This window comes from Procambarus clarkii, chromosome 9, assembly GCF_040958095.1.
Source record: "Procambarus clarkii isolate CNS0578487 chromosome 9, FALCON_Pclarkii_2.0, whole genome shotgun sequence".
Taxonomy (NCBI): Eukaryota; Metazoa; Arthropoda; class Malacostraca; order Decapoda; family Cambaridae; genus Procambarus; species Procambarus clarkii.
The window spans coordinates 10,907,768-10,920,850 of NC_091158.1; the positions used below are offsets into that span (position 1 = coordinate 10,907,768).

Sequence of the window (13,083 nt, forward strand, 5' to 3'; positions counted from 1 at the left end):
CACAAACTACAGTACAATATACACATAGTATCTTGTAGTCTTAAAACCAAAACAATATGCTGTACTTTAAGTAAATACCATACAGATATTTAGTAAATATTTCTTTGATAAACATTAATGAATATATGGTACATGAGTAATACTGTCAAAGTTATAAACAATAATAAAACATTAAATTCATAGCAGTATCTAAAATATAAATAATCCAGTAAAGCAGTTTTAAATCTTACACACAGCATAAATAAAAATCAGCTGATGAATAAATACATGTTTTAAAGCATTAATTATATTACTACTCCAGCAAAATTATTATACAAACAAATGACATGCTGCTGAACAACAAAACTACCACTCCATAATTAACAAAGACAAGCTAAGCAATGATATATAAGCACCATAGAGAAAAACAATTTACACCATCAAGGAATCTAAAATATGAAAATGGGTAAATATTTTGGTTCTAGCAATATAAAATGCAGGGCACTAGTCATCTTAGTTAAATTAAATGATCAAAACCATCTTTTATAAGTTAAAAGGAGTGGTAAACAAAACTATGCTTACACTACAATAGCCAATCTCCTTAATTTAAAATTCTCATTACTGCACTAGATATAGTATTGCACAAAGATACCTATAAAAGTCTTACAAATTCAATATGTATAATATATGATAATACTATAATAAGTACAATAATGCAGCATTTCGGTGACGTTAACAAATTAAGTGAAAATACACCTCTGGTAAAAACAAAATGTTAGTGATTTCATCCTCTATTATCATTATTCCTATTCTGTTCCCACTTTCATACATCCACAGAATTATCAAAAGAAAGCACCAAGCCCAAGCCTTCTGTGTCACAGAATATTAAAAAATTCTTAGATATCATTCAGGATAACGAGAGAACAAAAAAACAGCGTTGAATGTAATGAAACACCATTTTCTGGGCAAGTCCTGGAGACTCCCCAGAGCTATCCAGGCTGATATGTATTATATTAGCTTTCTAGCATCAGTCAATGTGTATGGAGTTCTTGCCAACTGGGGGACCACGAGCCAGAACCTGGCCCCCCTCAGAGGCATGAGGAGCAATGGCCTGTAGAAACCCCCCCCCTCCATGTGGTTGGGAACATTCTATGTCTGCCATCAACTAGGGTCTGGCACCCAGATAGGTAGGTGCTCCAGAACAAACCCTTATTCAGGTGAAAATATTGCTACCGAAAGCCGAACGAGTGGACAGAATTCCCCAAACAAAAATTAGCAAACGAGCATGATGTCATCATGTTGCTGCGCCGCTGTCTGTGCTACCCCCCCTCCCCCTCCCCAGGAGGGGAGGGGGAAGGGGGAGCCCCAGACCCCTCACACCAGCAATTCAACCACCAGTTCTTAGGTTGGATTTCAAAAACACGAGCAAAAAACACTGCCGACTGGACGGAGGGAGGGATGCAGGGGAGCCTCCGGGACTCGCCTAGAAAATGGTGTTTCATTACATTCAACGCTGGTTTTCTGGGGAAAGCCCCTTCAGCTCTCTGGAGCTAACTACCCAAAGACAAGGAAAAACATAGGGACTTACCAGGGAGGCGGTCAGTCCTCACTCCTCAACGCAAACTTGAGACAACTGGTTGCAACCGTCAACCCAATGTAACGCAGGCCTTACCAGGTCCAGGGGCATTGACAAGGTAACAAGTAGGCCAGGACCCTGTTCGTCCTCCAAAAATGCCATGCCCGAATATCAACCCAAGACATGTTGACAAAGACGGCAGCCAAAGCAGCGAACTTACGAACGTCGTGGGCACGGGGATACCACCACAGGCTGGCTAGACTTAATAACCTTGCGTACGACATGGGAGACCCGAGCCTGGGAACAGGGAAGGAGGGAAACCGGGTCAACCCAAAGGTCATCCCCGGCCACTAAAGCCGTGGCGCGCATATAATGGAGGAGAGCCACAACTGGATACAACATATGATGCACCCCCGGCCTGACCAACCAAGCATCAAGAACCCGAGGACTCCTACGGAAAGCAGCAGTCTCATTCTTTGCCAGAAAAGAAAGAGACACCTGCAACCAAACAAACCTACCACCAGGACCAAAGGAGCAGAAACCCCTGCGCCGCAGGAGAGCATGAAGCTTCCCGACCCGACCCCCAGAGGCCAATGCCAACAGGAAAGGTGCCTTAGGAAAACAATCCTGAACCGAAGGAGCCACAACAATCCGAGGACGAGAGAGAGCACCCGGTCCAAAGACCAGGACTGCTCAGGAGGCGCATAAGCAGACCGGAGTTGAAACAATGCACAAGACAGCTTGTAGAATGGGGCAGAAGTAACCTCAATACCGAACGCAAGGTGGAGCGACTTTGCCAGTGTTGTACGATACGAGGTGACAATATTCGGCATAAGATGACGGTCCTGGAACAACCACCAAAGGAAGGACAAGACAACCCTATCAGAGACTGAAGGACACCTACACAGTGATAGGAAAAACCGGAAGGCCCTCCAGGAAACGTCATACTGCCGTCGAGACGAAGCTCACAGGTGGGAGACCATGCCACAAGACATAGAAACAGAAACCAATGCAGGAGCCAGAGGCACATGACCTGCCAATATCACATCAGCCAAGAACTGGCAGTTGGATTGCCGGCATGAGGGTCTGGGGCTTTCCCTTTCCCGTCCTAGGGAGCAGGTGGCTGAGCGGACAGAACACTGGACGCATGATCCTGTGGTCCCAGCGAGAAACAATGGGCAGAGTTTCTTTCACCCTGATGCCCGTTACCTAGCAGTAAATAGGTACCTGGGAGTTAGTCAGCTATCACAAGCTGCTTCCTAGGGGTGGAGGCCTGGCCGAGGACCGGGCCGCGGGGATACTAAAGCCCCGAAATCATCTCAAGATACCCTCAAGATAACCTCCTAGGGAGGGGAGGGGGGATTGCGCAGACAGTGGCGCGGCAACGTGATGACGTCATGCTCGTTTGCTAATTTTCATTTTGGGAGTTCTGTCCACTCATTCGGCTTTCAGTAGCAATATTTTCACCAGAATAGGGGTTTGTTTTGGAGCGCCTACCTTTCTGGGTGGAAGACCCTGTCGATGGCACACATAGAATGCTCCCAACCATATGGGGGTTTCTGTGGGCCATTGCTCCTCGTGCCTCTCTGAGGGGGCCAGGTTCTGGCTCGTGGACCCCCAGTAGGCAAGAACTCCATGCACATTGACTGATGCCAGAAAGCTAATATAATACATATCAGCCTGGATAGCTAATTTGAGCCAACGGGGCTCCCCCAGAAATATATAAGATAAGTGAAGTCAATGATATCAAATTCACTGAGAACCAAGGATAATGCATTTCTGACAGTGAGGTGCCGGTCTTTTTTCCATAAGTGCTACTAGTTAAGTGTCTATGACAAATATCTATCCTAGCCAGAGACCTTTCCTATTTCTTGTTTTGGTGACAGGTGGAATGCCAAAGGGGTTACATTTGATAGTACATAATAAATATCTCTCTCTCCAATAGTTGTGAATGGCATTATGAATAATGGTAGAATTTCAAGCAAGGCATTTGTTTCTGGGAATTACACAGGTACAAATTACAGTATACACTCTAGTCAACGACCTATATTGGGCTGTACCCATGTCGTTAAATCCGGAAGTTTTAAAATGTTGGTAACTTTTTAGTGATGCCTGTATTTGGGAGATCGACAGGATGGATGGTGGGTGGGCTGGCTGGCTAGTTAACTGGCTGGTAGGTGGGTTGGTGGGCAGGCAATTGGTCAGGCTGGCTGGATGGATGAGTGGGTAACTGGCTGACAGGCGAGAATGGGGGTGGGCAGGAGGACTGGCTGGGTAGTGGGCGGGTGGGGTGGATGGATTGGTTGCTGATTGGCAGGCAGGCAGGGTGGATGGATTGGTGGTTTACCAACCCAGCTGGTGGGTGAGTAGGTAGGCAGATGGGCAAAGTGGGCAGGATGGCAGCAGGAGGCTGACTGGTGAGTAGGTGGACTGGGCTGGCTGGGTCGATGGGCAGGGTGAATTGGTGAGTAGGTAGGTAGGTGGATGGATTCGGCAGGTGGAGTGGGTAGGTGCATGGGTGGGCATGCAGGCTGGCTGAATTACTCGCTCTCGAGCAGGCAGGGTGAGTGGGTGGGCAGGCAGGGTGAGTGGATGGATGGATTGGCTGGCAAGCAGGCAGGGTTGGACTTGGCATGTGGGTGGGCAGACACCCATCTGCCTTGTATATATTTCAGGCATGATGGATTTGAGCGGGCAGGATGGATGGATTGGTGGGGTGGCTGGATGGTGGGCAGGGTGGGTATGTGCATGGCCAGGCTGTGGCTGGGTGAGTGAGCTGGTATGCTGGGTGGATGGATGGACTGGTGGATGGGTATGAGCTGGTTTTAGCGGGGTTCATTTGGATGGATGGATTGGTGGGTGACTGGCAGGGCAAGGGGGGCAGGCGGATAACCACAGACTAGTTATAGCTCCCCCATCCCAGCTACATCCTACCTCCCCATCTCCACACCAGACCCTCCCAGAAATATCCCCCACCCCTCCAGTTGCATGTCGACGGTCAGTACAGGATTAATACAGTATGGTTCAGATTCTCAGCTTCCTTTCCACCAATTGGTGGAAGCAACCTGTCCTGCCTGATACCATTATTTTATTTATTTATTTACTGTATATACAAGGTTACGTTGGGTTTGTGAGTATGCAACGTTGGTGTTCTGTAAACAACATCAGACTCATATTGTTTACAAACTGTGACTGGTTATGACTAATTTGTAACTGAATGCCTGCCTGACTGTGACTTGTGAATGCCTGCCTGACTGTGACTTGTGAATGCCTGCCTGACTGTGACTTGACCGACTGCATGGGGCATAACAGAAGCCGTGAAATCTGTGAAGGGAAAATGAAACCGCTGGCCCAGCGAGGGCAAGCTTGTTGCAACAACCATAACAAAAGTCTCCAGTTTATTGTGTACCAGGCTCTGTAAACTCAAAACCATATTTTGGATTTAACGGCCAGTGACTCGGTAAATAAAGCACCAGTTAACGATCTAAAAATCGGTAGTTAGAACCGGCAGAACAGTAACTAAGAGGTCCTTTAATCGAGTGGATTCTGTACTTCTACAGTCGGGGTTGTCTGCTAAGTCATTAGAGGCAACACCAATATGGGTGGGGACCCAGCAAAAAATTAACAATCTTGCATCTGCTAAAGTTAAAGTACAATCGGTGTTGGATTTTTAACAGCACAGGAAGTGAAGGGTTAAAGACTCCAGAGGGCCATGAACAAACATTACCAAATGAAAAGATCATAAGAGCATATAAAATTGCATAATGTTGCACTGCAAAAGTACTTGTCTCTGGGTTTCATCAGGAAAATTAATGAGAGAAGACAACTCAATCAGCAGAATTTGACCATCCACAAATGGAGCAGTAGTGTGTGAATAAAAGTGAATATTTTAAAGGAATAGGCATTTTATGTCAGTAGGGAAAGAAGAGGGTTAAAGCCTTTACAATACTGGTCATATTTTTAACAAATTTGGCAAATGGAATCCTCCATGGGGTTAAAGGTAGACACACTATGGACATTCAGAGGGAGAGAAACCTACACGCTAGCATATCCTGTACAATAAAAGACTGCAAAGGAAAGTAAACACAGCTTTCAATTGGGGAGGAGTTTAAAGTGTGGTACTAGCGAAGTATCGAAGGTAATGCTGATCGTGGTGGTCTTGTAACAATGGAGCACAGGTTTCTACATATAAGCTCTAGACTGGGAAAGAACATGGGTGATAAATTTGAATGTGAAATGGAGGAATAAAAAATTAATCCAAGTCAATGTGTGAGTGAAGGAATGTGATATGAACACAGAATATGTTATGAACAGGAATTAGAGAAATATATGTTTAAATAAAATATAAGTAATAAATTATTATACTAAATTGAAACTCAATTAATTCAAACACTAAAATCAATACAAATCAAGGACTTCAACCATTTGAGTCACTAAAAGTCAAGCTCATCTTACTTCAATCCTTATTTCTCATAAATCCTTATATCATCATCTTATTTTCTCATTTCTTATCCAGCAAATTGAAACCTAAACTAACCATTAAAAACTAATATGTACAGTATTGGTATTTATAATGAAACAAAGGAGTGCCCAAACCACAGCACTTCAATACCCACTGTTAAATAAGATTCAGACGTGTGAAAATTTCACTAGCTCAATTGATGATGCCTTTAATGTATCTATAACAATACTCACTGAATCATGGAATATCAAGCTCGCCTTGCTTTAATTCTTAATTTTCAGTCTCCAATGTAAACCTTCACAATTTTACATAATACATAATAAAACGTAATATACAAATCATGATCCCTTCAATACAAAAGAATACTGTAGCTAATATTAAGATGACATCTTTCTGAAAATTTTTAAACCACTTGAATTAATCCAGTGAGGGTTATTTCCCATGAGAAAATGAATGGAAATGAGAAATGTGAAAAAAGAAATAACTGGTATGAGAATGTGGGAAGAAATAGAAAATTAATAGAAATAAATGTAGGAAAGAATATGGAGACAATATTTGTTGAAATCAGAATGAATAAAACATTATATGAAATGGCATGAATAAAATATGATTCTAATAATACTAAATTGAAATATACAATTCATTCAATCCAATGATTTTAACTGTCTGAATCATTTAGCTCATCTAACCTCAATCCTTAATTCTTTGTGTCCCATGTAAATTTCCACAATCTTATATAATATCATGTTTAACACAAAATTATATGTAGTAAAATTGAGTACATGAATCATGACCCTTCAATACACAAGAATACCTAATATTAATGCATGACAGCCATACTGAACACCAAAATGCACAATCACCCGAATTAATCACAAGATTAATTCACAATGAGGAAAGTTACTATTTGCTTAAAATGTTTACACTTTAAAATTAACACTTTAAAAAACATCTTGTGGAAAGGCATTCTCCAACATATGGCTACTTTACCTACATGCTTCACAGCAAATGAGGGTAGAAGAGTGAGGGAAAATATTAGTTGAAGATGGAGGCAAAAATTGTGGCAGTGAGTGAGATGTTAGGTAGAGAGTTGGCAGTGGCAAGTAGCAAGGTTATTGAGGCAATCTCCGCAAGAGCTGCTTGGCTTAATGACAGCTGAATTAAGACATTACAAAATTATTGAACTCACTGAGGTAATTCAGAGACACAATAACTATGTAGGTAGGGTAATAGAACATTTTAAATTAAGTAATTTATGTGGAATATATCTTAAACAAAGGAACAGAATACAGTAGTGACAAAAATTACTATTCACACAGGAATATCAGTCAGCTGATCTGACTGCTCAGCTTGAAATCAACCTAGTGCAAGCCATAAACTGAATTTCTTCCTAGATAGGAGAGGTATGATTCAACCTCCAAAGCTTAAGCTTCAGCTCTTTGGTTCAAAGTTCAATGTTTTCTCTCGAGTCAAATGCACAAATATTTATGTGCCTACAGGTGCTGCCAATGTTTGTAACATTCATTGTGACTAACTGACATTTTCACAAATCACACAGGATGAAGCCACCACTCCTCAGTACATCAAATACAGTGTATAGCCTCTGCTGTAATCCACAAATTAGGAATAAATATTAATTAGTGAATCAAGCACTACAACACATAACAAATGATGGATGAAAGGAGTGGTGGTACCTGTGAGAAGTCAGACTGTGGTCACACATCGAGGTGAGGTCAAGCAGATTAAGACAGCTTAGCCCACCCAAGAAGTCAAAGGTTGATACAAAGATCATGGAAACAAGGAGATTCCCAATGATGCCTTTGGCAATGTTAGGTGTGGTGGCCAAGGCTGCGACCAAGAGGTCAGCTGATAGGCAGGAGAGGAGAGGAGAGGCAGGAGAGTCTTGTGGAAGCTGCCATTCGAGTGAGGAGTCTTCCACATGTGGTAGCGACACTGTCCAGTCAGCCAAATGTGGGGGACCCGATGTGATTATGTTGACCCAAATTGAGTCTGTATGGTGTGAATGTTGTACGAGAGACTAACCGGGAGTAGGGTGTTGCAGTGATGATTCAGAGTTACAGACATAGGCTTTGTGGACAAGCGTGGATGGTGATCAGTTAGGTTCAGTATGTTTATTGGCAATGGTAGTCAGATTAACTAAGTTGGGATTGTCAAATTGTTAATTATGTTTAGTCTATTTTATATAATTAAATTAGAAAGCTCGACAGCCTATAATCACTTTCCGTATGTTCTCTAAGGAGGGTTCCAGTACAAACCTAATGATATGACTCAAGGGTCTGGGTGTAGAAAAGTAGATTGTGGGAAGTAAACTATTCATAAGGCAAATGAGATATAGTTGGGTTAATGTTGGATTCAGAACAATTCTGTGGTTAGCGTTTACGACACCTCTATTGACCTGGAGAGGTCAAGAAGATTAGTGCAGTAGCAGTTATTTTGCACTGATCAATTTGGCCAAGTGTTAGTTGTTTCACTTCATACAGGGTCAGTTTTTGATCCCTGATGGTCTAAGTGGTTGGCACTTCCTACAACCCATCCTCATATTCCAGCTTGTTGTTCTCATATCCCTACCAATCTTCACAAATATATAATGCAAGATGCAAGAGAAGGTAATGAAAACACGAGAAGAATTGAAGTGGGTAAACTCTAGTTTACCCACCAACCAGGAGGCCTGGCCAGTAGACCAGGCCATGGGGATGTTGATCCCTGGAACCAACAACAGGTAAGTACAGTAGGTAGGTAGGTAGACCATAAACTGAGTGCAAATTGAAGTGTTCATCAATCTGCACCCCAAGCGGTATACATCAAGATTTCAAGTATAGAAATGGCTTTTGAGGAAAGATCAGTAATGCAAAGGAAAATGATGGTGAGCTCATCAACAAAGTATAGAATGAACTCTAGATGGGACAAAAGAGGAAAGACTGTTTATGAAACAATATATACAGTATATGATTTGCACCCTACAAGGGTTAAATGTTGCACTATGGAATCCTGCAATTTACTGTTGTAAGGCAGATGATAAATGAAAGTATTTTTTTTTTAATGAATAGCATGTGTATTAAAATTATGTGTAATGAAACAAAATGATCAGAGTTGAAAATAATGTGGGAAATCGAACAGATGTAAATTTTCTTCACATGCACAAATGTAAATAGAAGTCCTCCAGATGCAAAGAGTTAAAATACTGTATGCCACTGCTTTGATGACTATACTAACAAGACAAATATTGTAGGAGTGTCCAGATAGCTCTATACCGAGTCTACTCTGAAATATATTAATGTATGGCTAATTTACTACACATGGCCAAATCAAATAGCAAAATATCTAACTAAACAAAGTAAAGTTGTACAATATATCCTTGTAATTGTTGATGAAGCCAACAGTGTTCAAAGGAAACATGTATAGTCTGGGTATTTGGGTATTTGGTTGTTATAGGGTTTAAGCTAAGGGGGCCAAGAGCCAAGTGGCCATTCAGCACCGGCTTTATATATGATCATCAATTATAGTACCTTGGTGGGGCATAACTGTTCTAATATGACTAGAGGGTTTCATCAACTGCTTTTTTATCCTCTGATTTTGATTTTCAACAAACATGCATCCTGATTCACACAGGAGTTATTTCTGGCTGCAATAGAGAAGCATTAAAACACTCAACACCAATCATTAGATGGTGGTATTAGGTAATGCCAATACAGCTAAACACATTATTTGTAAATGGCAGGTGAAATGTCATCAACATATAAAGTCTACACTCTTCTTGCAGTTTCCTTACACTGTTGGTAACACTTTGTGCTACATTCTACAAATTTTAAATATCTAGAAATAGTTTTGTTAAGTAAAATAACAGACTGCAAAATTTTAACTGTGCATTATACACTACTAGTAAATCAAGCATTTGTTTAACAATAATTTATGATTAAGATCCCTAAATATAAATAACAATTTATAAATATTCTGTTGAAACCTACTTCATCTTCACTTTTAAGGAACTTTAAAAAACTAGCGTTGAATGTAATGAAACGTCATTTTCTGGGTGAGTCCCGAAGGACTCCCCGGAGCTATCAAGGCAGGCATAGGATATTATTAGCTTTCTGGCATCAGTCAAAGTGCATGGAGTTCGGCCTACTGGGGACCACGAAGCCAGAACCTGGCCCCCTCAGATGAGGCACTGAGGAGCAATGGCCTATAGAAACCCCCGTGTGGTTGGGAGCATTCTATTTCTGCCATCGACCGGGTCTGGCACCCAGAAAGGTAGGTGCCCCAAAAGAAACCCTTTTCTGGTGAAAATATTGCTACCGAAAGATGAACAAGTGGACAGAACTCTCCAAATGAAAAGTAGCAAACGAGCATGACGTCATCACGTTGCTGCACCGCTGTCTGCACATCCCCCTCCCTGGGTGGGGAAAGGGGAAAGCCCCAGACTCTCGCGCATGCAACCCAACCAACAGTTCTTAGGCTGGATGTCAAAAACATGCGAAAAAGAACCGACCAGAGGGAGGGAAGGAGGCCGGGGAGCCTCAGGGAATCACCCAGAAAATGGCGTTTCATTACATTCAACCCTGGTTTTCTGGGGACGGGGGGGGGAGTTCCTTTGGCTCCCCAAAGCCAACTGCCTAAAGACAAGGAAAAACAGGGACTCACCCGGGTGGCGTTCAGTCCTCACTACCCAACGCGAAGTCGAGACAACTGGCTGCAACCGCCGACCCAATGCAATGCAGGCCCTACCAGGCCCAGGGACATTGACAAGGTAGCGAGTGGTCAGGACCATGTTCGACTTCCAAAATTCCCGTGCTCAAATGTCAACCCAAGACATGTTGGCAAAGACATCAGCCAAAGCAGCAAACTTACGAACATTGTGAGCATGAGGATAGACTGCAGGCTGGCTAGACTGGCAGACCTGAGCCCGGGAACGTGGAAAAGAGGGAAACCGTGTCAACCCAAAGCGCATCCCTGGCCACCGAAGCCGTGACTCGCAAATAACTGCAGAGAGCCGCAACCGGACACAACACATGATGCACCTCTGTCCTGACCAACCAAGCATCAACAACCCAAGGACCCCTCCGGAAAGCAGCAGTCTCATTCTTTGCCAGAAAAGGAGAGGCTGCAATCGAACAAACCTACCAGTACCGCAAGCTGTGAGACAGCTTGCGGAACGGAGCAGACGTAACATCTATACCGAATGCCAGTAGCTCGAGCGACTCTGCCAGCGCCACGCGATAAGAAGCGAGAGTATTCGGCATAAGATGATGGTCCTGAAACAACCACGAAAGGAAGGACAGAACAACCCTATCAGAGACCGAAGTACACCTACGCAGTGATAGGAAAAACCAGAAGGACCGCCAGGAAACTTCATACTGCTGCCGAGATGAAGCACGCAGGTGGGAGACCAACAACGAAGCCACCAGCACACCATACAAGTAATAATAAACCAAAGTCAGAAACTCCAGACGCAAAGGTACTTGAGGAGAAGAACGAACCAGCCGCGTGCTGGACTGGACCTATCTGTTAAAAGAGGCGGAGCCGTGGTAAGACCCTCGGGTTTGGACACCGAGCAAGCTGTGCCTGAAACCAAGGTTGGGCCCGCCACCAAGGAGCCAGAAGGACAACTCTTCCCTGGTAAGTCTCCAAGTGAGCCAGGACCTGAAGCAACAGCTGAACTGGGAAAAGGAGGTATAGGTAGCCCCACCTCGCCCAGTCCAGCCTGAAGGTGTCAACCCTGACAATCCTTGCTTCAGGGAAGGGCACATGTATACCGGGAGACGCCTCAACCACACCGACGCGAAGAGATCCACTTCTGGAGGCCCAAAAGTTCGGCAGAGCCAATTGAACAAGTCTGTGTCGACCGTCCATTCCGTGTCCGCCAGGACATTGGACACCACCAAACGTGAACTGCCAGGAGAGTCAAACCCCAAGAACTCAGCAGACTAGTCACCTGAAGCGATCATCCCCAAAGAGTCAAGGACCACAGCAAACCCCCTCGGTTCAGGCAATGAACCACCGGGAAACAGTCCGAACGGAGTCTGATCGTCGATCCACGAGCGACCCGAGTCCTCCAGAGCTACATCCACACAGCCACGAAGTCCCACACTGTGCTGTGAGCCTGACGGAAGGATGGACCCCACCGTCCCTGGCCGGCCTGGTGAGCGCTGGTCACAAAGCCCCAGCCCAGAGAAAACGCATCCTGTGAACACACCCAGTGAGGGGCTCAGGTAGGCGCCAAGGCACTGAACCCCAAAAAAACGAAGAGGAAGCCAGCGATGCAGCAACCGACACAAGGCCCCAGGTGACCGAACCCAGCAGTTGCAAGAGAGGCGGAAGGGACGTCCCCGAAGGAACCAGAACAGCCGACAAAGCCACACCCAACTCAACGAGTAGACCATCACGGCGAAGTTTAGACTCCCGCACAAACCCTCGAGCAACCGCCTCAGGAACAGATGAAGGCGGGAATGCAGGTGAAGCAGAGCCGCCGGAGGAAGAGGTAAGGAAGCCGTCCGAGTGTCCCACACAAGACCCAGCCAAGACCGAACCTGAGAGGAAACCAGATGGGACTTCCGCCAGCTTACCAAGAACCCGAACCTGGTGAGCTGGGAAACAACCAAATCCCTGGCGAGCAGACACGAGGACTGGCTGGGAGCCTAAACCAGCCAATTGTTGAGATAAGCCAAAACCCGCAGGCGGGCCACCACGACCCAAGTAAGGCATGTGAAAACGTGAGGTGCCGGATTCAAGCTGAATAGAAAACAACGAAAGCAGTAACCTTGACTCCCCACAACAAAATCGAGCCAGTCCCTGAACCTCGGATGAATTGAGACGTGTCAATACATGTCCTTAAGGTCTACGGACACCATCCAAGCATACGGCTCCAACAGAAGATGGACCTGGGACAGAGTCGCCATCCAAAATGAGGGGAAAAAACCTACCTTCAGACCGGACAAGTCTAGAATGAACCAGAGGTCTGTGCAGTCCCATTTAGGGACCAGAAACAGGCAGGAAACCCACCTGAGGGACAAGGACGTTTCGACCACGCCCAAGCAAATCCACTCTAAGA

At 44.4% G+C, this 13,083-nt stretch overlaps 2 protein-coding genes across 3 annotated transcripts in view; one reads left to right on the forward strand and one right to left on the reverse strand.

The window, feature by feature from the left end:
* The window catches only part of LOC123766240 (uncharacterized), a 208,907-nt gene that overhangs the window by 42,996 nt on the left and 152,828 nt on the right, over positions 1-13,083 (forward strand). The window lies entirely within an intron of this gene.
* Positions 1-13,083, reverse strand: part of LOC123766245 (coronin-1A) — a 112,364-nt gene that overhangs the window by 4,435 nt on the left and 94,846 nt on the right. The gene's annotated exons all lie outside the window — the stretch shown is intronic.